The 27,571-nt window shown below is 33.0% G+C and overlaps 3 long non-coding RNA genes across 18 annotated transcripts; 1 reads left to right on the top strand and 2 right to left on the bottom strand.

Moving 5' to 3' along the window:
• Nucleotides 1-795: 795 nt before the first annotated feature.
• On the top strand, nt 796-27,571 carry LOC127705909 (uncharacterized). Of its 5 annotated transcripts, none has more exons than XR_007984089.1 (12): nt 796-897; nt 2,008-2,861; nt 3,900-4,317; nt 9,298-10,090; nt 12,817-13,055; nt 14,754-14,931; nt 16,197-16,373; nt 17,637-18,055; nt 22,340-23,971; nt 24,932-25,047; nt 25,536-25,623; nt 26,386-27,571. It is a non-coding gene; the product is annotated as an uncharacterized LOC127705909 (long non-coding RNA). The 5 variants fall into 5 exon arrangements; XR_007984090.1 differs by lacking the exon at nt 12,817-13,055 and adding an exon at nt 11,788-12,025 and having other exon boundaries at nt 3,900-4,494; nt 9,914-10,090; XR_007984088.1 differs by lacking the exons at nt 3,900-4,317; nt 9,298-10,090; nt 12,817-13,055; nt 14,754-14,931 and adding an exon at nt 6,605-7,704.
• On the bottom strand, nt 6,693-10,998 carry LOC127705913 (uncharacterized). Of its 3 annotated transcripts, none has more exons than XR_007984105.1 (2): nt 10,779-10,998; nt 6,693-6,874 (listed from the first exon to the last, which is right to left on the bottom strand). It is a non-coding gene; the product is annotated as an uncharacterized LOC127705913 (long non-coding RNA). The 3 variants fall into 3 exon arrangements; XR_007984104.1 differs by lacking the exon at nt 10,779-10,998 and adding an exon at nt 10,184-10,319; XR_007984106.1 differs by lacking the exon at nt 10,779-10,998 and adding an exon at nt 9,146-9,304.
• LOC127705910 (uncharacterized) lies at nt 12,496-22,476 on the bottom strand. Of its 10 annotated transcripts, none has more exons than XR_007984102.1 (6): nt 22,411-22,476; nt 19,586-19,980; nt 17,552-17,727; nt 16,467-16,888; nt 14,403-14,605; nt 12,496-12,708 (listed from the first exon to the last, which is right to left on the bottom strand). It is a non-coding gene; the product is annotated as an uncharacterized LOC127705910 (long non-coding RNA). The 10 variants fall into 10 exon arrangements; XR_007984094.1 differs by lacking the exons at nt 19,586-19,980; nt 22,411-22,476 and adding exons at nt 20,654-21,007; nt 22,197-22,333 and having other exon boundaries at nt 17,552-18,153; XR_007984095.1 differs by lacking the exon at nt 22,411-22,476 and adding an exon at nt 21,821-22,013.

Below are 27,571 nucleotides of genomic sequence, written 5' to 3'. Positions count from 1 at the left end.
AAGTTATCATGTTTAAAACAAACAAAAATTGGAATGGCAATTTAGAAAGTATAGTTTCTATGTGTAGGGACAGTGCCACTCTGCATGTTAAAGAACCCTTGCCACAAGTCTTTGAGGGGTCAGTAGGTGGCCTGTTGCAAGGCTTAATTTCTGCACAACATATCGTCCTCTCAGTTGGGAGTCAAAATTTCCCTTACCTTCATCATCGGCCCACTTTATAGAACCTACAAATTGATTTGTTATGAAAAGAAGAGATGTGAGACATTACTATCCTACAGAGACCAAATGATGTTGATGTAAAATAGGTTACTGTATGGACTTCAACAAATTGAGAAAATCAACTAACATTAAAATTTTGCAATATTCTGAATTAGAATGACTTTGTTAATACCTGTAACCTTAAACATCTGATATTTTTATTATCTAGAGCTCTGTAAAAAAATATAAAAAAAAAATATAAAAAATGAAAATACCAAAAAATGATATGAAAACAAAACTGTTTGTAAACAGAGTTCTAGATAATAAACATTGAGGGTGGTGTAAAAGGTGGGATTATTGTAATATTTTTTATGACAACCGCTTTAAAGTCTTCTAAAGTAATCATGTTTAAAACAAACAAAAATTGGAATGGCAATTTAGAAAGTATAGTTCCTATGTGTAGGGACAGTGCCACTCTGCATGTTAAAGAACCCTTGCCACAAGTCTTTGAGGGGTCAGTAGGTGGCCTGTTGCAAGGCTTAATTTCTGCCCAACATATCGTCCTCTCAGTTGGGAGTCAAAATTTCCCTTACCTTCATCATCGGCCCACTTTATAGAACCTACAAATTGATTTGTTATGAAAAGAAGAGATGTGAGACAACTATCCTACAGAGACCAAATGAAGTTGATGTAAAATAGGTTACTGTATGGACTTCAACAAATTGAGAAAATCAACTAAAATTAAAATTTTGCAATACACTGTATTCTGAATTAGAATGACTTTGTTAATACCTGTAACCTTAAACATCTGATATTTTTATTATCTAGAGCTCTGTAAAAAAATATAAAAAAAATATATAAAAAATGAAAATACCAAAAAATGATATGAAAACAAAACTCTGTAAAAAAATATAAAAAAAAAATATAAAAAATGAAAATACCAAAAAATGATATGAAAACAAAACTGTTTGTAAAGAGAGTTCTAGATAATAAACATTGAGGGTGGTGTAAAAGGTGGGATTGTTGTAATATTTTTTATGACCCCCGCCTTAAAGTCTTCTAACCCCCAAGGGTGACTGGGGAATAGAAGTATGGTCACCATTGGTCTTCCTCCGACCGGCAGTAAAACCCTTGCTAAAGTGGGGCGTCCGTTTGGCTGTGCGGGATATTCAAATTTACAGCCACGTCCGGTAAGAATGAAGACTTTAAATCCTATGCCTCATGTAAAGAGAGTGCCTCGCTCTTTGCACGTTAAGAACCCTTGCAACAACTCTTTGAGGGGTCTGTAGGTGACCTGTTGCAAATCTAAATTTCTGTCCCTATCAAATATAACTTCATTTCCCGTGGCAGTCTAAATTTCTCTGACCTTAATCCAGGAAGCCCCTATTACGGAACCTACCTATTGTACTTATTGTTAACTTGTTCTTGTCCTGAATATGTATGAAATATTTGCCACTGGATGTTAAGCAACCAACAATCAACAACAATCAATTAAAGTCTTCTAAAGTTATCATGTTTAAAACAAACAAAAATTGGAATGGCAATTTAGAAAGTATAGTTTCTATGTGTAGGGACAGTGCCACTCTGCATGTTAAAGAACCCTTGCCACAAGTCTTTGAGGGGTCAGTAGGTGGCCTGTTGCAAGGCTTAATTTCTGCACAACATATCGTCCTCTCAGTTGGGAGTCAAAATTTCCTTTACCTTCATCATCGGCCCACTTTATAGAACCTACAAATTGATTTGTTATGAAAAGAAGAGATGTGAGACATTACTATCCTACAGAGACCAAATGATGTTGATGTAAAATAGGTTACTGTATGGACTTCAACAATGAGAAAATCAACCAACATTAAAATTTTGCAATATTCTGAATTAGAATGACTTTGTTAATACCTGTAACCTTAAACATCTGATATTTTTATTATCTAGAGCTCTGTAAAAAAATATAAAAAAAAAATATAAAAAATGAAAATACCAAAAAATGATATGAAAACAAAACTGTTTGTAAACAGAGTTCTAGATAATAAACATTGAGGGTGGTGTAAAAGGTGGGATTATTGTAATATTTTTTATGACCCCTGCCTTAAAGTCTTCTAACCCCCAAGGGTGACTGGGGAATAGAAGTATGGTCACCATTGGTCTTCCTCCGACCGGCAGTAAAACCCTTGCTAAAGTGGGGCATCCGTTTGGCTGTGCGAATATTCAAATTTACAGCCACATCCGGTAAGAATGAGGACTTTAAATCCTATGCCTCATGTAAAGAGAGTGCCTCGCTCTTTGCACGTTAAGAACCCTTGCAACAACTCTTTGAGGGGTCCGTAGGTGACCTGTTGCAAATCTAAATTTCTGTCCCTATCCAATATAACTTCATTTCCCGTGGCAGTCTAAATTTCTCTGACCTTAATCCAGGAAGCCCCTATCACGGAACCTACCTATTGTACTTATTGTTAACTTGTTCTTGTCCTGAATATGTATGAAATATTTGCCACTGGATGTTAAGCAACCAACAATCAACAACAATCAATTAAAGTCTTCTAAAGTTATCATGTTTAAAACAAACAAAAATTGGAATGGCAATTTAGAAAGTATAGTTTCTATGTGTAGGGACAGTGCCACTCTGCATGTTAAAGAACCCTTGCCACAAGTCTTTGAGGGGTCAGTAGGTGGCCTGTTGCAAGGCTTCATTTCTGCCCAACATATCGTCCTCTCAGTTGGGAGTCAAAATTTCCCTTACCTTCATCATCGGCCCACTTTATAGAACCTACAAATTGATTTGTTATGAAAAGAAGAGATGTGAGACATTACTATCCTACAGAGACCAAATGATGTTGATGTAAAATAGGTTACTGTATGGACTTCAACAATGAGAAAATCAACCAACATTAAAATTTTGCAATATTCTGAATTAGAATGACTTTGTTAATACCTGTAACCTTAAACATCTGATATTTTTATTATCTAGAGCTCTGTAAAAAAATATAAAAAAAAAATATAAAAAATGAAAATACCAAAAAATGATATGAAAACAAAACTGTTTGTAAAGAGAGTTCTAGATAATAAACATTGAGGGTGGTGTAAAAGGTGGGATTATTGTAATATTTTTTATGACCCCCGCCTTAAAGTCTTCTAACCCCCAAGGGTGACTGGGGAATAGAAGTATGGTCACCATTGGTCTTCCTCCGACAGGCAGTAAAACCCTTGCTAAAGTGGGGCGTCCGTTTGGCTGTGCGGGATATTCAAATTTACAGCCACGTCCGGTAAGAATGAAGACTTTAAATCCTATGCCTCATGTAAAGAGAGTGCCTCGCTCTTTGCACGTTAAGAACCCTTGCAACAACTCTTTGAGGGGTCCGTAGGTGACCTGTTGCAAATCTAAATTTCTGTCCCTATCAAATATAACTTCATTTCCCGTGGCAGTCTAAATTTCTCTGACCTTAATCCAGGAAGCCCCTATTACGGAACCTACCTATTGTACTTATTGTTAACTTGTTCTTGTCCTGAATATGTATGAAATATTTGCCACTGGATGTTAAGCAACCAACAATCAACAACAATCAATTAAAGTCTTCTAAAGTTATCATGTTTAAAACAAACAAAAATTGGAATGGCAATTTAGAAAGTATTATAAGTTTCTATGTGTAGGGACAGTGCCACTCTGCATGTTAAAGAACCCTTGCCACAAGTCTTTGAGGGGTCAGTAGGTGGCCTGTTGCAAGGCTTAATTTCTGCCCAACATATCGTCCTCTCAGTTGGGAGTCAAAATTTCCCTTACCTTCATCATCGGCCCACTTTATAGAACCTACAAATTGATTTGTTATGAAAAGAAGAGATGTGAGACATTACTATCCTACAGAGACCAAATGATGTTGATGTAAAATAGGTTACTGTATGGACTTCAACAATGAGAAAATCAACCAACATTAAAATTTTGCAATATTCTGAATTAGAATGACTTTGTTAATACCTGTAACCTTAAACATCTGATATTTTTATTATCTAGAGCTCTGTAAAAAAATATAAAAAAAAAATATAAAAAATGAAAATACCAAAAAATGATATGAAAACAAAACTGTTTGTAAAGAGAGTTCTAGATAATAAACATTGAGGGTGGTGTAAAAGGTGGGATTATTGTAATATTTTTTATGACCCCCGCCTTAAAGTCTTCTAAAGTTATCATTTTTAAAACAAACAAAAAATTGGAATGGCAATTTAAAAAGTATATAGTTCCTATGTGTAGGGACAGTGCCACTCTGCATGTTAAAGAACCCTTGCCACAAGTCTTTGAGGGGTCAGTAGGTGGCCTGTTGCAAGGCTTAATTTCTGCCCAACATATCGTCTTCTCAGTTGGGAGTCAAAATTTCCCTTACCTTCATCATCGGCCCACTTTATAGAACCTACAAATTGATTTGTTATGAAAAGAAGAGATGTGAGACATTACTATCCTACAGAGACCAAATGATGTTGATGTAAAATAGGTTACTGTATGGACTTCAACAATGAGAAAATCAACCAACATTAAAATTTTGCAATATTCTGAATTAGAATGACTTTGTTAATACCTGTAACCTTAAACATCTGATATTTTTATTATCTAGAGCTCTGTAAAAAAATATAAAAAATGAAAATACCAAAAAATGATATGAAAACAAAACTGTTTGTAAAGAGAGTTCTAGATAATAAACATTGAGGGTGGTGTAAAAGGTGGGATTATTGTAATATTTTTTATGACCCCCGCCTTAAAGTCTTCTAACCCCCAAGGGTGACTGGGGAATAGAAGTATGGTCACCATTGGTCTTCCTCCGACCGGCAGTAAAACCCTTGCTAAAGTGGGGCGTCCGTTTGGCTGTGCGGGATATTCAAATTTACAGCCACGTCAGGTAAGAATGAGGACTTTAAATCCTATGCCTCATGTAAAGAGAGTGCCTCGCTCTTTGCACGTTAAGAACCCTTGCAACAACTCTTTGAGGGGTCCGTAGGTGACCTGTTGCAAATCTAAATTTCTGTCCCTATCCAATATAACTTCATTTCCCGTGGCAGTCTAAATTTCTCTGACCTTAATCCAGGAAGCCCCTATTACGGAACCTACCTATTGTACTTATTGTTAACTTGTTCTTGTCCTGAATATGTATGAAATATTTGCCACTGGATGTTAAGCAACCAACAATCAACAACAATCAATTAAAGTCTTCTAAAGTTATCATGTTTAAAACAAACAAAAATTGGAATGGCAATTTAGAAAGTATAGTTTCTATGTGTAGGGACAGTGCCACTCTGCATGTTAAAGAACCCTTGCCACAAGTCTTTGAGGGGTCAGTAGGTGGCCTGTTGCAAGGCTTAATTTCTGCCCAACATATCGTCTTCTCAGTTGGGAGTCAAAATTTCCCTTACCTTCATCATCGGCCCACTTTATAGAACCTACAAATTGATTTGTTATGAAAAGAAGAGATGTGAGACATTACTATCCTACAGAGACCAAATGATATTGATGTAAAATAGGTTACTGTATGGACTTCAACAATGAGAAAATCAACCAACATTAAAATTTTGCAATATTCTGAATTAGAATGACTTTGTTAATACCTGTAACCTTAAACATCTGATATTTTTATTATCTAGAGCTCTGTAAAAAAATATAAAAAAAAATATAAAAAATGAAAATACCAAAAAATGATATGAAAACAAAACTCTGTAAAAAAATATAAAAAAAAAATATAAAAAATGAAAATACCAAAAAATGATATGAAAACAAAACTGTTTGTAAAGAGAGTTCTAGATAATAAACATTGAGGGTGGTGTAAAAGGTGGGATTATTGTAATATTTTTTATGACCCCCGCCTTAAAGTCTTCTAACCCCCAAGGGTGACTGGGGAATAGAAGTATGGTCACCATTGGTCTTCCTCCGACCGGCAGTAAAACCCTTGCTAAAGTGGGGCGTCCGTTTGGCTGTGCGGGATATTCAAATTTACAGCCACGTCCGGTAAGAATGAGGACTTTAAATCCTATGCCTCATGTAAAGAGAGTGCCTCGCTCTTTGCACGTTAAGAACCCTTGCAACAACTCTTTGAGGGGTCCGTAGGTGACCTGTTGCAAATCTAAATTTCTGTCCCTATCCAATATAACTTCATTTCCCGTGGCAGTCTAAATTTCTCTGACCTTAATCCAGGAAGCCCCTATTACGGAACCTACCTATTGTACTTATTGTTAACTTGTTCTTGTCCTGAATATGTATGAAATATTTGCCACTGGATGTTAAGCAACAACAATCAATTAAAGTCTTCTAAAGTTATCATGTTTAAAACAAACAAAAATTGGAATGGCAATTTAGAAAGTATAGTTTCTATGTGTAGGGACAGTGCCACTCTGCATGTTAAAGAACCCTTGCCACAAGTTTTTGAGGGGTCAGTAGGTGGCCTGTTGCAAGGCTTAATTTCTGCCCAACATATCGTCTTCTCAGTTGGGAGTCAAAATTTCCCTTACCTTCATCATCGGCCCACTTTATAGAACCTACAAATTGATTTGTTATGAAAAGAAGAGATGTGAGACATTACTATCCTACAGAGACCAAATGATGTTGATGTAAAATAGGTTACTGTATGGACTTCAACAATGAGAAAATCAACCAACATTAAAATTTTGCAATATTCTGAATTAGAATGACTTTGTTAATACCTGTAACCTTAAACATCTGATATTTTTATTATATAGAGCTCTGTAAAAAAATATAAAAAAAAATATAAAAAATGAAAATACCAAAAAATGATATGAAAACAAAACTCTGTAAAAAAATATAAAAAAAAAATATAAAAAATGAAAATACCAAAAAATGATATGAAAACAAAACTGTTTGTAAACAGAGTTCTAGATAATAAACATTGAGGGTGGTGTAAAAGGTGGGATTATTGTAATATTTTTTATGACCCCCGCCTTAAAGTCTTCTAACCCCCAAGGGTGACTGGGGAATAGAAGTATGGTCACCATTGGTCTTCCTCCGACCGGCAGTAAAACCCTTGCTAAAGTGGGGCGTCCGTTTGGCTGTGCGGGATATTCAAATTTACAGCCACGTCCGGTAAGAATGAGGACTTTAAATCCTATGCCTCATGTAAAGAGAGTGCCTTGCTCTTTGCACGTTAAGAACCCTTGCAACAACTCTTTGAGGGGTCCGTAGGTGACCTGTTGCAAATCTAAATTTCTGTCCCTATCCAATATAACTTCATTTCCCGTGGCAGTCTAAATTTCTCTGACCTTAATCCAGGAAGCCCCTATTACGGAACCTACCTATTGTACTTATTGTTAACTTGTTCTTGTCCTGAATATGTATGAAATATTTGCCACTGGATGTTATGCAACGAACAAGCAACAACAATCAATTAAAGTCTTCTAAAGTTATCATGTTTAAAACAAACAAAAATTGGAATGGCAATTTAGAAAGTATAGTTTCTATGTGTAGGGACAGTGCCACTCTGCATGTTAAAGAACCCTTGCCACAAGTCTTTGAGGGGTCAGTAGGTGGCCTGTTGCAAGGCTTAATTTCTGCCCAACATATCGTCTTCTCAGTTGGGAGTCAAAATTTCCCTTACCTTCATCATCGGCCCACTTTATAGAACCTACAAATTGATTTGTTATGAAAAGAAGAGATGTGAGACATTACTATCCTACAGAGACCAAATGATGTTGATGTAAAATAGGTTACTGTATGGACTTCAACAATGAGAAAATCAACCAACATTAAAATTTTGCAATATTCTGAATTAGAATGACTTTGTTAATACCTGTAACCTTAAACATCTGATATTTTTATTATATAGAGCTCTGTAAAAAAATATAAAAAAAAATATATAAAAAATGAAAATACCAAAAAATGATATGAAAACAAAACTGTTTGTAAAGAGAGTTCTAGATAATAAACATTGAGGGTGGTGTAAAAGGTGGGATTATTGTAATATTTTTTATGACCCCCGCCTTAAAGTCTTCTAAAGTTATCATTTTTAAAACAAACAAAAAATTGGAATGGCAATTTAAAAAGTATATAGTTCCTATGTGTAGGGACAGTGCCACTCTGCATGTTAAAGAACCCTTGCCACAAGTCTTTGAGGGGTCAGTAGGTGGCCTGTTGCAAGGCTTAATTTCTGGCCAACATATCCTCCTCTCAGTTGGCAGTCAAAATTTCCCTTACCTTCGTCATCGGCCCACTTTATAAAACCTACAAATTGATTTGTTATGAAATGAAGAGATGCCAGACAACTATCCTACAGAGACCAAATGATGTTGATGTAAAATAGGTTACTGTATGGACTTCAACAATGAGAAAATCAACCAACATTAAAATTTTGCAATATTTTGAATTGGAATGACTTTGTTCATACCTGTAACCTTTAACATCCGATATTTTTATTATCTAGAGCTCTGTAAAAAAATATAAAAAAAATATATAAAAATTGAAAATACCAAAAAATATATGAAAACAAAATTGTTTGTAAATAGAGTTCTAGATAATAAACATTGAGGGTGGTGTAAAAGGTGGGATTATTGTAATATTTTTTATGACCCCCGCCTTAAAGTCTTCTAAAGTTATCATTTTTAAAACAAACAAAAATTGGAATGGCAATTTAAAAAGTATATAGTTCCTATGTATAGGGACAGTGCCACTCTGCACGTTAAAGAACAACTGCCACAAGTCTTTGAGGGGTCAGTAGGTGGCCTGTTGCAAGGCTTAATTTCTGTCCAACATATCCTCCCCTCAGTTGGCAGTCAAAATTTCCCTTACCTTCATCATCGGCCCACTTTATAGAACCTACAAATTGATTTGTAATGAAATGAAGAGATGTGAGACAACTATCCTACAGAGACCAAATGAAGTTGCACGTTACTGTATGAACTTCAACAATGAGAAAATCCACTAACATTAAAACTTTGCAATATTCTGAATTAGAATGACTTTGCCTCTAACCTTTAACATCTGATATTTTTATTATCTAGAGCTCTGTAAAAAAATATAAAAAAAAAATATATAAAAATTGAAAATACCAAAAAATAATATATGAAAACAAAATCATTTGTAAACAGAGTTCTAGATAATAAACATTGAGGGTGGTGTAAAAGGTGGGATTATTGTAATATTTTTTATGACCCCCGCCTTAAAGTCTTCTAACCCCCAAAGGTGACTGGGGAATAGAAGTATGGTCACCATTGGTCTTCCTCCGACCGGCAGTAAAACCCTTGCTAAAGTGGGGCGTCCGTTTGGCTGTGCGGGATATTCAAATTTACAGCCACGTCTGGTAAGAATGAGGACTTTTAATCCTATGCCTCATGTAAAGAGAGTGCCTCGCTCTTTGCACGTTAAGAACCCTTGCAACAACTCTTTGAGGGGTCCGTAGGTGACCTGTTGCAAATCTAAATTTCTGTCCCTATCCAATATAACTTCATTTCCCGTGGCAGTCTAAATTTCTCTGACCTTAATCCAGGAAGCCCCTATTACGGAACCTACCTATTGTACTTATTGTTAACTTGTTCTTGTCCTGAATATGTATGAAATATTTGCCACTGGATGTTAAGCAACCAACAATCAACAACAATCAATTAAAGTCTTCTAAAGTTATCATGTTTAAAACAAACAAAAATTGGAATGGCAATTTAGAAAGTATAGTTTCTATGTGTAGGGACAGTGCCACTCTGCATGTTAAAGAACCCTTGCCACAAGTCTTTGAGGGGTCAGTAGGTGGCCTGTTGCAAGGCTTAATTTCTGGCCAACATATCCTCCTCTCAGTTGGCAGTCAAAATTTCCCTTACCTTCGTCATCGGCCCACTTTATAGAACCTACAAATTGATTTGTTATGAAATGAAGAGATGCCAGACAACTATCCTACAGAGACCAAATGATGTTGATGTAAAATAGGTTACTGTATGGACTTCAACAAATTGAGAAAATCAACTAACATTAAAATTTTGCAATATTCTGAATTAGAACGACTTTGTTAATACCTGTAACCTTAAACATCTGATATTTTTATTATCTAGAGCTCTGTAAAAAAATATAAAAAAAAAATATAAAAAATGAAAATACCAAAAAATGATATGAAAACAAAACTGTTTGTAAAGAGAGTTCTAGATAATAAACATTGAGGGTGGTGTAAAAGGTGGGATTATTGTAATATTTTTTATGACCCGCCTTAAAGTCTTCTAAAATTATCATTTTTAAAACAAACAAAAAATTGGAATGGCAATTTAAAAAGTATATAGTTCCTATGTGTAGGGACAGTGCCACTCTGCATGTTAAAGAACCCTTGCCACAAGTCTTTGAGGGGTCAGTAGGTGGCCTGTTGCAAGGCTTAATTTCTGGCCAACATATCGTCCTCTCAGTTGGGAGTCAAAATTTCCCTTACCTTCATCATCGGCCCACTTTATAGAACCTACAAATTGATTTGTTATGAAAAGAAGAGATGTGAGACATTACTGTCCTACAGAGACCAAATGATGTTGATGTAAAATAGGTTACTGTATGGACTTCAACAAATTGAGAAAATCAACTAAAATTAAAATTTTGCAATATTCTGAATTAGAATGACTTTGTTAATACCTGTAACCTTAAACATCTGATATTTTTATTATCTAGAGCTCTGTAAAAAAATATAAAAAAAATATATAAAAAATGAAAATACCAAAAAATGATATGAAAACAAAACTCTAAAAAAATATAAAAAAAAAATATAAAAAATGAAAATACCAAAAAATGATATGAAAACAAAACTGTTTGTAAACAGAGTTCTAGATAATAAACATTGAGGGTGGTGTAAAAGGTGGGATTATTGTAATATTTTTTTATGACCCCCGCCTTTAAGTCTTCTAACCCCCAAGGGTGACTGGGGAATAGAAGTATGGTCACCATTGGTCTTCCTCCGACCGGCAGTAAAACCCTTGCTAAAGTGGGGCGTCCGTTTGGCTGTGCGGGATATTCAAATTTACAGCCACGTCTGGTAAGAATGAGGACTTTAAATCCTATGCCTCATGTAAAGAGAGTGCCTCGCTCTTTGCACGTTAAGAACCCTTGCAACAACTCTTTGAGGGGTCCGTAGGTGACCTGTTGCAAATCTAAATTTCTGTCCCTATCCAATATAACTTCATTTCCCGTGGCAGTCTTAATTTCTCTGACCTTAATCCAGGAAGCCCCTATTACGGAACCTACCTATTGTACTTATTGTTAACTTGTTCTTGTCCTGAATATGTATGAAATATTTGCCACTGGATGTTAAGCAACCAACAATCAACAACAATCAATTAAAATCTTCTAAAGTTATCATGTTTAAAACAAACAAAAATTGGAATGGCAATTTAGAAAGTATAGTTTCTATGTGTAGGGACAGTGCCACTCTGCATGTTAAAGAACCCTTGCCACAAGTCTTTGAGGGGTCAGTAGGTGGCCTGTTGCAAGGCTTAATTTCTGCCCAACATATCGTCCTCTCAGTTGGGAGTCACAATTTCCCTTACCTTCATCATCGGCCCACTTTATAGAACCTACAAATTGATTTGTTATGAAAAGAAGAGATGTGAGACATTACTATCCTACAGAGACCAAATGATGTTGATGTAAAATAGGTTACTGTATGGACTTCAACAATGAGAAAATCAACCAACATTAAAATTTTGCAATATTCTGAATTAGAATGACTTTGTTAATACCTGTAACCTTAAACATCTGATATTTTTATTATCTAGAGCTCTGTAAAAAATATAAAAAAAAAATATAAAAAATGAAAATACCAAAAAATGATATGAAAACAAAACTGTTTGTAAACAGAGTTCTAGATAATAAACATTGAGGGTGGTGTAAAAGGTGGGATTATTGTAATATTTTTTATGACCCCCGCCTTAAAGTCTTCTAACCCCCAAGGGTGACTGGGGAATAGAAGTATGGTCACCATTGGTCTTCCTCCGACCGGCAGTAAAACCCTTGCTAAAGTGGGGCGTCCGTTTGGCTGTGCGGGATATTCAAATTTACAGCCACATCCGGTAAGAATGAGGACTTTAAATCCTATGCCTCATGTAAAGAGAGTGCCTCGCTCTTTGCACGTTAAGAACCCTTGCAACAACTCTTTGAGGGGTCCGTAGGTGACCTGTTGCAAATCTAAATTTCTGTCCCTATCCAATATAACTTCATTTCCCGTGGCAGTCTAAATTTCTCTCACCTTAATCCAGGAAGCCCCTATCACGGAACCTACCTATTGTACTTATTGTTAACTTGTTCTTGTCCTGAATATGTATGAAATATTTGCCACTGGATGTTAAGCAACCAACAAGCAACAACAATCAAAGTCTTCTAAAGTTATCATGTTTAAAACAAACAAAAATTGGAATGGCAATTTAGAAAGTATAGTTTCTATGTGTAGGGACAGTGCCACTCTGCATGTTAAAGAACCCTTGCCACAAGTCTTTGAGGGGTCAGTAGGTGGCCTGTTGCAAGGCTTAATTTCTGCCCAACATATCGTCCTCTCAGTTGGGAGTCAAAATTTCCCTTACCTTCATCATCGGCCCACTTTATGGAACCTACAAATTGATTTGTTATGAAAAGAAGAGATGTGAGACATTACTATCCTACAGAGACCAAATGATGTTGATGTAAAATAGGTTACTGTATGGACTTCAACAATGAGAAAATCAACCAACATTAAAATTTTGCAATATTCTGAATTAGAATGACTTTGTTAATACCTGTAACCTTAAACATCTGATATTTTTATTATCTAGAGCTCTGTAAAAAAATATAAAAAAAAAATATAAAAAATGAAAATACCAAAAAATGATATGAAAACAAAACTGTTTGTAAACAGAGTTCTAGATAATAAACATTGAGGGTGGTGTAAAAGGTGGGATTATTGTAATATTTTTTATGACCCCCGCCTTAAAGTCTTCTAACCCCCAAGGGTGACTGGGGAATAGAAGTATGGTCACCATTGGTCTTCCTCCGACCGGCAGTAAAACCCTTGCTAAAGTGGGGCGTCCGTTTGGCTGTGCGGGATTTTCAAATTTACAGCCACGTCCGGTAAGAATGAGGACTTTAAATCCTATGCCTCATGTAAAGAGAGTGCCTCGCTCTTTGCACGTTAAGAACCCTTGCAACAACTCTTTGAGGGGTCCGTAGGTGACCTGTTGCAAATCTAAATTTCTGTCCCTATCCAATATAACTTCATTTCCCGTGGCAGTCTAAATTTCTCTCACCTTAATCCAGGAAGCCCCTATCACGGAACCTACCTATTGTACTTATTGTTAACTTGTTCTTGTCCTGAATATGTATGAAATATTTGCCACTGGATGTTAAGCAACCAAGCAACAACAATCAATTAAAGTCTTCTAAAGTTATCATGTTTAAAACAAACAAAAATTGGAATGGTAATTTAGAAAGTATAGTTTCTATGTGTAGGGACAGTGCCACTCTGCATGTTAAAGAACCCTTGCCACAAGTCTTTGAGGGGTCAGTAGGTGGCCTGTTGCAAGGCTTAATTTCTGCCCAACATATCGTCTTCTCAGTTGGGAGTCAAAATTTCCCTTACCTTCATCATCGGCCCACTTTATAGAACCTACAAATTGATTTGTTATGAAAAGAAGAGATGTGAGACATTACTATCCTACAGAGACCAAATGATGTTGATGTAAAATAGGTTACTGTATGGACTTCAACAATGAGAAAATCAACCAACATTAAAATTTTGCAATATTCTGAATTAGAATGACTTTGCTAATACCTGTAACCTTAAACATCTGATATTTTTATTATCTAGAGCTCTGTAAAAAAATATAAAAAAAAAATATAAAAAATGAAAATACCAAAAAATGATATGAAAACAAAACTCTGTAAAAAAATATAAAAAAAAAATATATAAAAAATGAAAATACCAAAAAATGATATGAAAACAAAACTGTTTGTAAAGAGAGTTCTAGATAATAAACATTGAGGGTGGTGTAAAAGGTGGGATTATTGTAATATTTTTTATGACCCCGCCTTAAAGTTTTCTAAAATTATGAATTTTAAAACAAACAAAAAATTGGAATGGCAATTTAAAAAGTATATAGTTCCTATGTGTAGGGACAGTGCCACTCTGCATGTTAAAAAACCCTTGCCACAAGTCTTTAAGGGGTCAGTAGGTGGCCTGTTGCAAGGCTTAATTTCGGGCCAACATATCCTCCTCTCAGTTGGCAGTCAAAATTTCCCTTACCTTCATCATCGGCCCACTTTATAGAACCTACAAATTGATTTGTTATGAAAAGAAGAGATGTGAGACATTACTATCCTACATACAGAGACCAAATGATGTTGATGTAAAATAGGTTACTGTATGGACTTCAACAATGAGAAAATCAACCAACATTAAAATTTTGCAATATTCTGAATTAGAATGACTTTGTTAATACCTGTAACCTTAAACATCTGATATTTTTATTATCCAGAGCTCTGTAAAAAAATATAAAAAAAAAATATAAAAAATGAAAATACAAAATAATGATATGAAAACAAAACTGTTTGTTAACAGAGTTCTAGATAATAAACATTGAGGGTGGTATAAAAGGTGGGATTATTGTAATATTTTTTATGACCCCCGCCTTAAAGTCTTCTAAAGTTATCATTTTTAAAAAAAAAAAAAAAATTGGAATGGCAATTTAAAAAGTATATAGTTCCTATGTGTAGGGACAGTGCCACTCTGCATGTTAAAGAACCCTTGCCACAAGTCTTTGAGGGGTCAGTAGGTGGCCTGTTGCAAGGCTTAATTTCTGCCCAACATATCGTCTTCTCAGTTGGGAGTCAAAATTTCCCTTACCTTCATCATCGGCCCACTTTATAGAACCTACAAATTGATTTGTTATGAAAAGAAGAGATGTGAGACATTACTATCCTACAGAGACCAAATGATGTTGATGTAAAATAGGTTACTGTATGGACGTCAACAATGAGAAAATCAACCAACATTAAAATTTTGCAATATTCTGAATTAGAATGACTTTGCTAATACCTGTAACCTTAAACATCTGATATTTTTATTATCTAGAGCTCTGTAAAAAAATATAAAAAAAAAATATAAAAAATGAAAATACCAAAAAATGATATGAAAACAAAACTCTGTAAAAAAATATAAAAAAAAAATATATAAAAAATGAAAATACCAAAAAATGATATGAAAACAAAACTGTTTGTAAAGAGAGTTCTAGATAATAAACATTGAGGGTGGTGTAAAAGGTGGGATTATTGTAATATTTTTTATGACCCCGCCTTAAAGTTTTCTAAAATTATGAATTTTAAAACAAACAAAAAATTGGAATGGCAATTTAAAAAGTATATAGTTCCTATGTGTAGGGACAGTGCCACTCTGCATGTTAAAGAACCCTTGCCACAAGTCTTTGAGGGGTCAGTAGGTGGCCTGTTGCAAGGCTTAATTTCGGGCCAACATATCCTCCTCTCAGTTGGCAGTCAAAATTTCCCTTACTTTCATCATCGGCCCACTTTATAGAACCTACAAATTGATTTGTTATGAAAAGAAGAGATGTGAGACATTACTATCCTACATACAGAGACCAAATGATGTTGATGTAAAATAGGTTACTGTATGGACTTCAACAATGAGAAAATCAACCAACATTAAAATTTTGCAATATTCTGAATTAGAATGACTTTGTTAATACCTGTAACCTTAAACATCTGATATTTTTATTATCCAGAGCTCTGTAAAAAAATATAAAAAAAAAAATATAAAAAATGAAAATACAAAATAATGATATGAAAACAAAACTGTTTGTTAACAGAGTTCTAGATAATAAACATTGAGGGTGGTGTAAAAGGTGGGATTATTGTAATATTTTTTATGACCCCGGCCTTAAAGTCTTCTAAAGTTATCATTTTTAAAACAAACAAAAAAAATTGGAATGGCAATTTAAAAAGTATATATTTCCTATGTGTAGGGACAGTGCCACTCTGCATGTTAAAGAAACCTTGCCACAAGTCTTTGAGGGGTCAGTAGGTGGCCTGTTGCAAGGCTTAATTTCTGGCCAACATATCCTCCTCTCAGTTGGCAGTCAAAATTTCCCTTACCTTCGTCATTGGCCCACTTTATAGAACCTACAAATTGATTTGTTATGAAATGAAGAGATGTGAGACAACTATCCTACAGAGACCAAATGATGTTGATGTAAAATAGGTTACTGTATGGACTTCAACAAATTGAGAAAATGAACTAACATTAAAATTTTGCAATATTCTGAATTAGAACGACTTTGTTAATACCTGTAACCTTAAACATCTGATATTTTTATTATCTAGAGCTCTGTAAAAAAATATAAAAAAAAAATATAAAAAATGAAAATACCAAAAAATGATATGAAAACAAAACTGTTTGTAAAGAGAGTTCTAGATAATAAACATTGAGGGTGGTGTAAAAGGTGGGATTATTGTAATATTTTTTATGACCCCGCCTTAAAGTTTTCTAAAATTATCATTTTTAAAACAAACAAAAAATTGGAATGGCAATTTAAAAAGTATATAGTTCCTATGTGTAGGGACAGTGCCACTCTGCATGTTAAAGAACCCTTGCCACAAGTCTTTGAGGGGTCAGTAGGTGGCCTGTTGCAAGGCTTAATTTCTGGCCAACATATCCTCCTCTCAGTTGGCAGTCAAAATTTCCCTTACCTTCATCATCGGCCCACTTTATAGAACCTACAAATTGATTTGTTATGAAAAGAAGAGATGTGAGACATTACTATCCTACAGAGACCAAATGATGTTGATGTAAAATAGGTTACTGTATGGACGTCAACAATGAAAAAATCAACCAACATTAAAATTTTGCAATATTCTGAATTAGAATGACTTTGCTAATACCTGTAACCTTAAACATCTGATATTTTTATTATCTAGAGCTCTGTAAAAAAATATAAAAAAAAAATATAAAAAATGAAAATACCAAAAAATGATATGAAAACAAAACTCTGTAAAAAAATATAAAAAAAAAATATATAAAAAATGAAAATACCAAAAAATGATATGAAAACAAAACTGTTTGTAAAGAGAGTTCTAGATAATAAACATTGAGGGTGGTGTAAAAGGTGGGATTATTGTAATATTTTTTATGACCCCGCCTTAAAGTTTTCTAAAATTATGAATTTTAAAACAAACAAAAAATTGGAATGGCAATTTAAAAAGTATATAGTTCCTATGTGTAGGGACAGTGCCACTCTGCATGTTAAAGAACCCTTGCCACAAGTCTTTGAGGGGTCAGTAGGTGGCCTGTTGCAAGGCTTAATTTCGGGCCAACATATCCTCCTCTCAGTTGGCAGTCAAAATTTCCCTTACTTTCATCATCGGCCCACTTTATAGAACCTACAAATTGATTTGTTATGAAAAGAAGAGATGTGAGACATTACTATCCTACATACAGAGACCAAATGATGTTGATGTAAAATAGGTTACTGTATGGACTTCAACAATGAGAAAATCAACCAACATTAAAATTTTGCAATATTCTGAATTAGAATGACTTTGTTAATACCTGTAACCTTAAACATCTGATATTTTTATTATCCAGAGCTCTGTAAAAAAATATAAAAAAAAAAATATAAAAAATGAAAATACAAAATAATGATATGAAAACAAAACTGTTTGTTAACAGAGTTCTAGATAATAAACATTGAGGGTGGTGTAAAAGGTGGGATTATTGTAATATTTTTTATGACCCCCGCCTTAAAGTCTTCTAAAGTTATCATTTTTAAAACAAACAAAAAAAATTGGAATGGCAATTTAAAAAGTATATAGTTCCTATGTGTAGGGACAGTGCCACTCTGCATGTTAAAGAACCCTTGCCACAAGTCTTTGAGGGGTCAGTAGGTGGCCTGTTGCAAGGCTTAATTTCTGGCCAACATATCCTCCTCTCAGTTGGCAGTCAAAATTTCCCTTACCTTCGTCATTGGCCCACTTTATAGAACCTACAAATTGATTTGTTATGAAATGAAGAGATGTGAGACAACTATCCTACAGAGACCAAATGATGTTGATGTAAAATAGGTTACTGTATGGACTTCAACAAATTGAGAAAATGAACTAACATTAAAATTTTGCAATATTCTGAATTAGAACGACTTTGTTAATACCTGTAACCTTAAACATCTGATATTTTTATTATCTAGAGCTCTGTAAAAAAATATAAAAAAAAAATATAAAAAATGAAAATACCAAAAAATGATATGAAAACAAAACTGTTTGTAAAGAGAGTTCTAGATAATAAACATTGAGGGTGGTGTAAAAGGTGGGATTATTGTAATATTTTTTATGACCCCCGCCTTAAAGTCTTCTAAAATTATCATTTTTAAAACAAACAAAAAATTGGAATGGCAATTTAAAAAGTATATAGTTCCTATGTGTAGGGACAGTGCCACTCTGCATGTTAAAGAACCCTTGCCACAAGTCTTTGAGGGGTCAGTAGGTGGCCTGTTGCAAGGCTTAATTTCTGGCCAACATATCCTCCTCTCAGTTGGCAGTCAAAATTTCCCTTACCTTCATCATCGGCCCACTTTATAGAACCTACAAATTGATTTGTTATGAAAAGAAGAGATGTGAGACATTACTATCCTACAGAGACCAAATGATGTTGATGTAAAATAGGTTACTGTATGGACTTCAACAATGAGAAAATCAACCAACATTAAAATTTTGCAATATTCTGAATTAGAATGACTTTGCTAATACCTGTAACCTTAAACATCTGATATTTTTATTATCTAGAGCTCTGTAAAAAAATATAAAAAAAAAATATAAAAAATGAAAATACCAAAAAATGATATGAAAACAAAACTCTGTAAAAAAATATAAAAAAAAAATATAAAAAATGAAAATACCAAAAAATGATATGAAAACAAAACTGTTTGTAAAGAGAGTTCTAGATAATAAACATTGAGGGTGGTGTAAAAGGTGGGATTATTGTAATATTTTTTATGACCCCCGCCTTAAAGTCTTCTAAAGTTATCATTTTTAAAACAAACAAAAAAAAATTGGAATGGCAATTTAAAAAGTATATAGTTCCTATGTGTAGGGACAGTGCCACTCTGCATGTTAAAGAACCCTTGCCACAAGTCTTTGAGGGGTCAGTAGGTGGCCTGTTGCAAGGCTTAATTTCTGGCCAACATATCCTCCTCTCAGTTGGCAGTCAAAATTTCCCTTACCTTCGTCATTGGCCCACTTTATAGAACCTACAAATTGATTTGTTATGAAATGAAGAGATGTGAGACAACTATCCTACAGAGACCAAATGATGTTGATGTAAAATAGGTTACTGTATGGACTTCAACAAATTGAGAAAATGAACTAACATTAAAATTTTGCAATATTCTGAATTAGAACGACTTTGTTAATACCTGTAACCTTAAACATCTGATATTTTTATTATCTAGAGCTCTGTAAAAAAATATAAAAAAAAAATATAAAAAATGAAAATACCAAAAAATGATATGAAAACAAAACTGTTTGTAAAGAGAGTTCTAGATAATAAACATTGAGGGTGGTGTAAAAGGTGGGATTATTGTAATATTTTTTATGACCCCGCCTTAAAGTCTTCTAAAATTATCATTTTTAAAACAAACAAAAAATTGGAATGGCAATTTAAAAAGTATATAGTTCCTATGTGTAGGGACAGTGCCACTCTGCATGTTAAAGAACCCTTGCCACAAGTCTTTGAGGGGTCAGTAGGTGGCCTGTTGCAAGGCTTAATTTCTGGCCAACATATCCTCCTCTCAGTTGGCAGTCAAAATTTCCCTTACCTTCATCATCGGCCCACTTTATAGAACCTACAAATTGATTTGTTATGAAAAGAAGAGATGTGAGACATTACTATCCTACAGAGACCAAATGATGTTGATGTAAAATAGGTTACTGTATGGACTTCAACAATGAGAAAATCAACCAACATTAAAATTTTGCAATATTCTGAATTAGAATGACTTTGCTAATACCTGTAACCTTAAACATCTGATATTTTTATTATCTAGAGCTCTGTAAAAAAATATAAAAAAAAAATATAAAAAATGAAAATACCAAAAAATGATAAGAAAACAAAACTCTGTAAAAAAATATAAAAAAAATATAAAAAATGAAAATACCAAAAAATGATATGAAAACAAAACTGTTTGTAAAGAGAGTTCTAGATAATAAACATTGAGGGTGGTGTAAAAGGTGGGATTATTGTAATATTTTTCATGACCCCGCCTTAAAGTTTTCTAAAATTATCATTTTTAAAACAAACAAAAAATTGGAATGGCAATTTAAAAAGTATATAGTTCCTATGTGTAGGGACAGTGCCACTCTGCATGTTAAAGAACCCTTGCCACAAGTCTTTGAGGGGTCAGTAGGTGGCCTGTTGCAAGGCTTAATTTCTGGCCAACATATCCTCCTCTCAGTTGGCAGTCAAAATTTCCCTTACCCACTTTATAGAACCTACAAATTGATTTGTTATGAAAAGAAGAGATGTGAGACATTACTATCCTACAGAGACCAAATGATGTTGATGTAAAATAGGTTACTGTATGGACTTCAACAATGACAAAATCAACCAACATTAAAATTTTGCAATATTCTGAATTAGAATGACTTTGTTAATACCTGTAACCTTAAACATCTGATATTTTTATTATCCAGAGCTCTGTAAAAAAATATAAAAAAAAAATATAAAAAATGAAAATACAAAATAATGATATGAAAACAAAACTGTTTGTTAACAGAGTTCTAGATAATAAACATTGAGGGTGGTGTAAAAGGTGGGATTATTGTAATATTTTTTATGACCCCCGCCTTAAAGTCTTCTAAAGTTATCATTTTTAAAACAAACAAAAAAAATTGGAATGGCAATTTAAAAAGTATATAGTTCCTATGTGTAGGGACAGTGCCACTCTGCATGTTAAAGAACCCTTGCCACAAGTCTTTGAGGGGTCAGTAGGTGGCCTGTTGCAAGGCTTAATTTCTGGCCAACATATCCACCTCTCAGTTGGCAGTCAAAATTTCCCTTACCTTCGTCATTGGCCCACTTTATAGAACCTACAAATTGATTTGTTATGAAAAGAAGAGATGTGAGACATTACTATCCTACAGAGACCAAATGATGTTGATGTAAAATAGGTTACTGTATGGACTTCAACAAATTGAGAAAATGAACTAACATTAAAATTTTGCAATATTCTGAATTAGAACGACTTTGTTAATACCTGTAACCTTAAACATCTGATATTTTTATTATCTAGAGCTCTGTAAAAAAATATAAAAAAAAAATATAAAAAATGAAAATACCAAAAAATGATATGAAAACAAAACTGTTTGTAAAGAGAGTTCTAGATAATAAACATTGAGGGTGGTGTAAAAGGTGGGATTATTGTAATATTTTTTATGACCCCGCCTTAAAGTCTTCTAAAATTATCATTTTTAAAACAAACAAAAAATTGGAATGGCAATTTAAAAAGTATATAGTTCCTATGTGTAGGGACAGTGCCACTCTGCATGTTAAAGAACCCTTGCCACAAGTCTTTGAGGGGTCAGAAGTTGGCCTGTTGCAAGGCTTAATTTCTGGCCAACATATCCTCCTCCTCAGTTGGCAGTCAAAATTTCCCTTACCTTCGTCATTGGCCCACTTTATAGAACCTACAAATTGATTTGTTATGAAAAGAAGAGATGTGAGACATTACTATCCTACAGAGACCAAATGATGTTGATGTAAAATAGGTTACTGTATGGACTTCAACAAATTGAGAAAATCAACTAACATTAAAATTTTGCAATATTCTGAATTAGAATGACTTTGTTAATACATGTACCTGTAACCTTAAACATCTGATATTTTTATCATCTAGAGCTCTGTAAAAAAATATAAAAAATGAAAATACCAAAAAATGATATGAAAACAAAACTGTTTGTAAACAGAGTTCTAGATAATAAACATTGAGGGTGGTGTAAAAGGTGGGATTATTGTAATATTTTTTATGACCCCCACCTTAAAGTCTTCTAAAGTTATCATTTTTAAAACAAACAAAAAATTGGAATGGCAATTTAAAAAGTATATAGTTCCTATGTGTAGGGACAGTGCCACTCTGCATGTTAAAGAATCCTTGCCACAAGTCTTTGAGGGGTCAGTAGGTGGCCTGTTGCAAGGCTTAATTTCTGGCCAACATATCCTCCTCTCAGTTGGCAGTCAAAATTTCCCTTACCTTCGTCATCGGCCCACTTTATAGAACCTACAAATTGATTTGTTATGAAATGAAGAGATGCGAGACATTACTATCCTACAGAGACCAAATGATGTTGATGTAAAATAGGTTATTGTATGGACTTCAACAATGAGAAAATCAATCAACATTAAAATTTTGCAAATATTCTGAATTAGAATGACTTTGTTAATACCTGTAACCTTAAACATCTGATATTTTTATTATCTAGAGCTCTGTAAAAAAATATAAAAAAAAAAAATATAAAAAATGAAAATACCAAAAAATGATATGAAAACAAAACTGTTTGTAAACAGAGTTCTAGATAATAAACATTGAGGGTGGTGTAAAAGGTGGGATTATTGTATTATTTTTTATGACCCCCACCTTAAAGTCTTCTAAAGATATCACATATCCTCCTCTCAGTTGGCAGAGACCAAATGATGTTGATGTAAAATAGGTTACTGTATGGACCAACAAATTGAGAAAATCAACTAACATTTAAATTTTGCAATATTCTGATTTAGAATGACTTTGCCTCTAACCTTTAAAATCTGATATTTTTATTATTTAGAGCTCTGTAAAAAAAAGAAAATACCAAAAAATAATATGAAAACAAAATTGTTTGTAAACAGAGTTCTAGATAATAAACATTGAGGATGTTGTAAAAAGTAGGCATATTTAAAATTTTGTTTATTATTATGAATAGTGCACTGTATAATTTGTAAAAATGTTTATTGTGAAGTCTTCGAAAATTGTGAAACTTTAGAACTGTGTTTATTTGAGATGTCTATATTCAGTCTTCAATGATTGTCATGGCAATTGAGGACAATAGAATATAGCTCTGTGTAGAAACTGACTTTTTTATATCAAGAAAGATCCAACAAAAGTTTTCAATGATATCTAAAGAGACGAAAGACAGAAATACTAAAAGGTTTTCTATGAGATTGGTGGATTATGTACAGTCAGACAACTGGCACACTCATGCTAAAAGTTAAATAGCTATTAAAATAAAATTATATGCTTGTATAATAACATTAATGAAGACAGATGTTCTATAGTGAAGACATATTCCTACATATTGTTCTATAGTGAAGACATGTTCCTACATAATGTCTTATAGTGAAGACGTATTCCTACATAATGTTCTATAGTGAAGACATGTTCCTACTTAATGTCTTATAGTGAAGACACGTTCCTACATAATGTTCTATAGAGAAGACATGTTCCTACATAATGTTCTATAGAGAAGACATGTTCCTACATAATGTTCTATAGTGAAGACATGTTCCTACATAATGTTCTATAGTGAAGACATGTTCCTACATAATGTTCTATAGTGAAGACATGTTCCTACATAATGTTCTATAGAGAAGACATGTTCCTACATAATGTTCTATAGAGAAGACAGATGTTCTATAGCACAAACAGATGTTCCTAAGTTGCAATGAAGTGTTCAGAAGACAGACAGCGTTTCCTTTTGCAATGAAATTATCCAGAACACATAGTTGATTAGATTTCCAGTTCATTACATATTCTGACGTTTTCTCAAGAAAAACACAAGGTATTGATATAGTTTAAGTCTGTAAAAAGTGTATTATTTGCACAGAATTTAAATTTTGAATTATAAGGCCAAACCTGTTAGTGTGGATTTATTTTATGATTTTCTTGTTCCTGATTTATGATGCTTCTTGAATATTTAAATTTATGGAAGGTAAATTTTTAGTGGCTAATATATTTTTGATGATGTTTTGTAATTTTTTCTGGTTTTCTTTTTTATTGTTGAACATGAAGAATTATGAAATTTGTATGACTTGATAAGATACTTAGTATGTATCGAAAAGAAAAGTTATATCAAAACTGCCAATAAATACTTTTGACAATTCATTTCCTTAGATGAAGACATTGATATTTCCTCAGTTGAAAACATTGAAAATGCCTATTAAAATAATAGCTTAATATTTCATTAGAATCTATTGTAAGGCAGCATGTTATTTTGATTTGTTGGTTATTTGTAAAATCAGCCAGAACTTTTAACAAAGTAAACAAATAATAATTGAATGCTAACAAGGGGAAATAGTTTATCAAATTGTGAAAGAAAAATACAAGTGAGCACTTGAAAAAAGCTTAAAAGTAGCAACTGTACCAAGCATACATCTTACTGCAAGTTAAAACTGAGGGAATTCTTTGCAAAATGAGAATCTTGTTACAATCATTTATTGAATAACACTGATGGAGGGTAATAACAGCCATAGATAATATTGATAGAAAAGGGAAAAAAAATGTATTTAACAGTAATGTCATATTAGCTATGACATTAAGATGATGTGGTAGGATTGACAATGGATAAATCTATATAGCAGTGCATGACCAAATGAAATCAATTAGTTTGATTATCTTCTTATTATAAAATTGAAAAAAAAAAAACATACAAAAATCTTAATTAAATAGTTTTGATTTAAATGATTATTTTATGTGAAGTATGTGACTGCCAATTCATAAAAATGAATTATTTTTATTCCAGATTTCAATGTTCAACCTGAGAGGAGAAATTCTTAAAATTTATGCTGGACATCTCATATCAAGGATCCATCACAATATTGATATTAGACTTGTGAAGAATATTCTGATAAATTAATGGTAAGTGTTTACCTTAAGGAATCTGGTGAGTTGATTGTGATGAAAATTACAATCACCTGAATTAATATGGAATTGGAACCATTGTGCAACACTCTAATAGAAGCCAGCATATGCTTTTAATATTCAAAACAAACAAAAAATATTTTCAAAATACCTAGTAATTTCTTGAAATTGTGTCAATCTGTTTTTCAAGTTTGATCGGATTAATAATAATATTCAAAACAAAAAAAAGTCAATTTTCAAAATACCTAGTAGTTTCTTGTAATTCTGTCATTCTGTTTTGCAAATTTGATCGGATTGATAAAAAAGTACTACTGGGGTAAATGTGTGATGTATTAGACCAAATAATATGCTCAAGTTGTTTCTAATATTGTAAGGGTATTCTCAATGTTTTCAGAATACTGTAAAATTCTTAAAGGTATAAAGTATAAATAAATATTGTTCATGCAGATGATACAAAATACTAAGACATATTTTCTGTGTTTCAGATGTACGACAAATCGTGCTACAAGTATCATACCAGCAGAATTATTTGATGAGAGTAAAACATAGGAGCAGGATCTCACCTCATACAAGGTTGGTATTCTTACTTCCTTAGCGAATTAATTATCTGTCCATCTGATGTCACAATGTTCTAATAAAAAGAAGATATGGTTTGATTGCCGATGAGACAACTCTCCACCAGAGACCAAATGATGTGGAAGTTTACAAATATATCTTTCTCGGTTGGCAATGTGACAGAGCTGCTTAAAAACTGTTTCACTCAGTCAACTTATGAACATGATGTACTGGAAATAACCAGTTGATTAAAGTAACTACTTTTATTGTTGTTCTTCATCTACAGTTGCTGTAGAGTATTCACCTATGAACTGAAATGTTTATACTTAATAACAATGTCAAGATGACCCCAATGGTCAACTTGAACATTATATGTGCAATAATGGTAACATGACTCCAACTGGAGGTATCAGCTGTATTAAATAAAGAGACCAAATAGGAAAATTTTATGAAAAGATTATCAGACGTCAAAAGAATGAAATAATTGTCAATGTATTTTGGTTATTTTTAGTTTTTGTCCGTATACCTCACTTTTTTGTATGCATATCTGAAATTAGAACAAAACGACGCTGTTTTGAGAATTTTTAATCTAAGCCTACTTGAGGGACCTAAATCAGGGAAAATATTTCTATGGTAGTGACATTAAGTTTTCAGAATAGTACTAAACTGCTCTCCATTATTGCTGTAAAACTTTTTTGTTCAAAATTCAAGTGCTGTTCCCATATTCTTTTAAAATTTTTGTTATCCAATTGAATTAACTAATTAAATTGTTGTTTGTAGTGAGGAGGAACAGTTGAACTGATGAACTTTGAACTGATGAACTTGGAAACATCTGAAAGGTATACATAAGAAAAACAGACCACCTAGAATAAGAAAAGAGAAAGATTAACTCATAGAGTAAAGTGTAAAAACAGACCACATACAATAAGGAAAGAGAAAGATTAACTCATAGAGTAAAGGGTAGACGAAACTATCAACACTTTGAAATTAACAAGAGCAATAATCAACATAACAGCTGCTTCATCACCATCTCAGAGGTTAGGTCTCTAACTGACTCAACTGATGAACTTATAACAAGCTTAACAGATTATCAGCATAGTTGAACAATGAACACTTCAGAGACAAAATATTCTTGGCAATGAAAATATATGACTGAAATTTAATAATTGTATATGGTCAGTGGGAGAGAGAGAAAGATGTAGAATGGTCAGAGTGGGAGAGGGAGAACACTTATGATTATGAGTGGGGAAAAAAATAGAACAATTATTGCAACCGGTAAATTTGTCTTCAACCAAACTCATGGCTTGTGTTGATGTGTCTAACCTTAGACATCTGATATTTTTATTATCTAGAGCTCTGTTTAAAAAAAATGTAAAAAATAATATGAAAACAAAATTTAAACAGTTCTAGATAATAAACATTAAGGGTGGTGTAAAAAGTGGGCATATTTTAAATTTTCTTTTTTTCACCAATGTATTTATGAAATTTAAAACTTTAAAGTCAGAATGTTTAATTGGACGTACAATTGTTTTGATTTTAGATATTTGGAGACAAAACCTATTCTTCTCCATTTATTACACTCTAAAAGTGTCATTAATTTGCAATATTCTTAATTTAATTGTCTTTGCTTATACCTCTAACCTCAGACATCCAATATTTTTATTATCTAGAGCTCTGTAAAAAAAAAAAAATTGTAAATAGAGTTCTAGATAATAAACATTAAGGGTGGTGTAAAAAGTGGGTATATTTTGAAATCTTAAATGGCCTTAAAGTTTGAATGTTTAAATGGAAGTAGAATTCTTTCAATTTTAGATGTTTTGAGATAAAACCTATCATCTCGGTATATATTTATACTGTGTATAACAGTGTCTTAAATTCTGCAATATTGTGATTTTGAATGTCTTTGTTAACTCTTAACTTTTAACATTTGAATTCCATTCAGTATTAAAATAATATGTGATGCAAA

The sequence above is a fragment of the Mytilus californianus genome, unplaced genomic scaffold, assembly GCF_021869535.1.
Source record: "Mytilus californianus isolate M0D057914Y unplaced genomic scaffold, xbMytCali1.0.p SCAF_6, whole genome shotgun sequence".
Classification (NCBI taxonomy): domain Eukaryota; kingdom Metazoa; phylum Mollusca; class Bivalvia; order Mytilida; family Mytilidae; genus Mytilus; species Mytilus californianus.
This window is presented reverse-complemented; position numbering and strand designations above follow the sequence as displayed.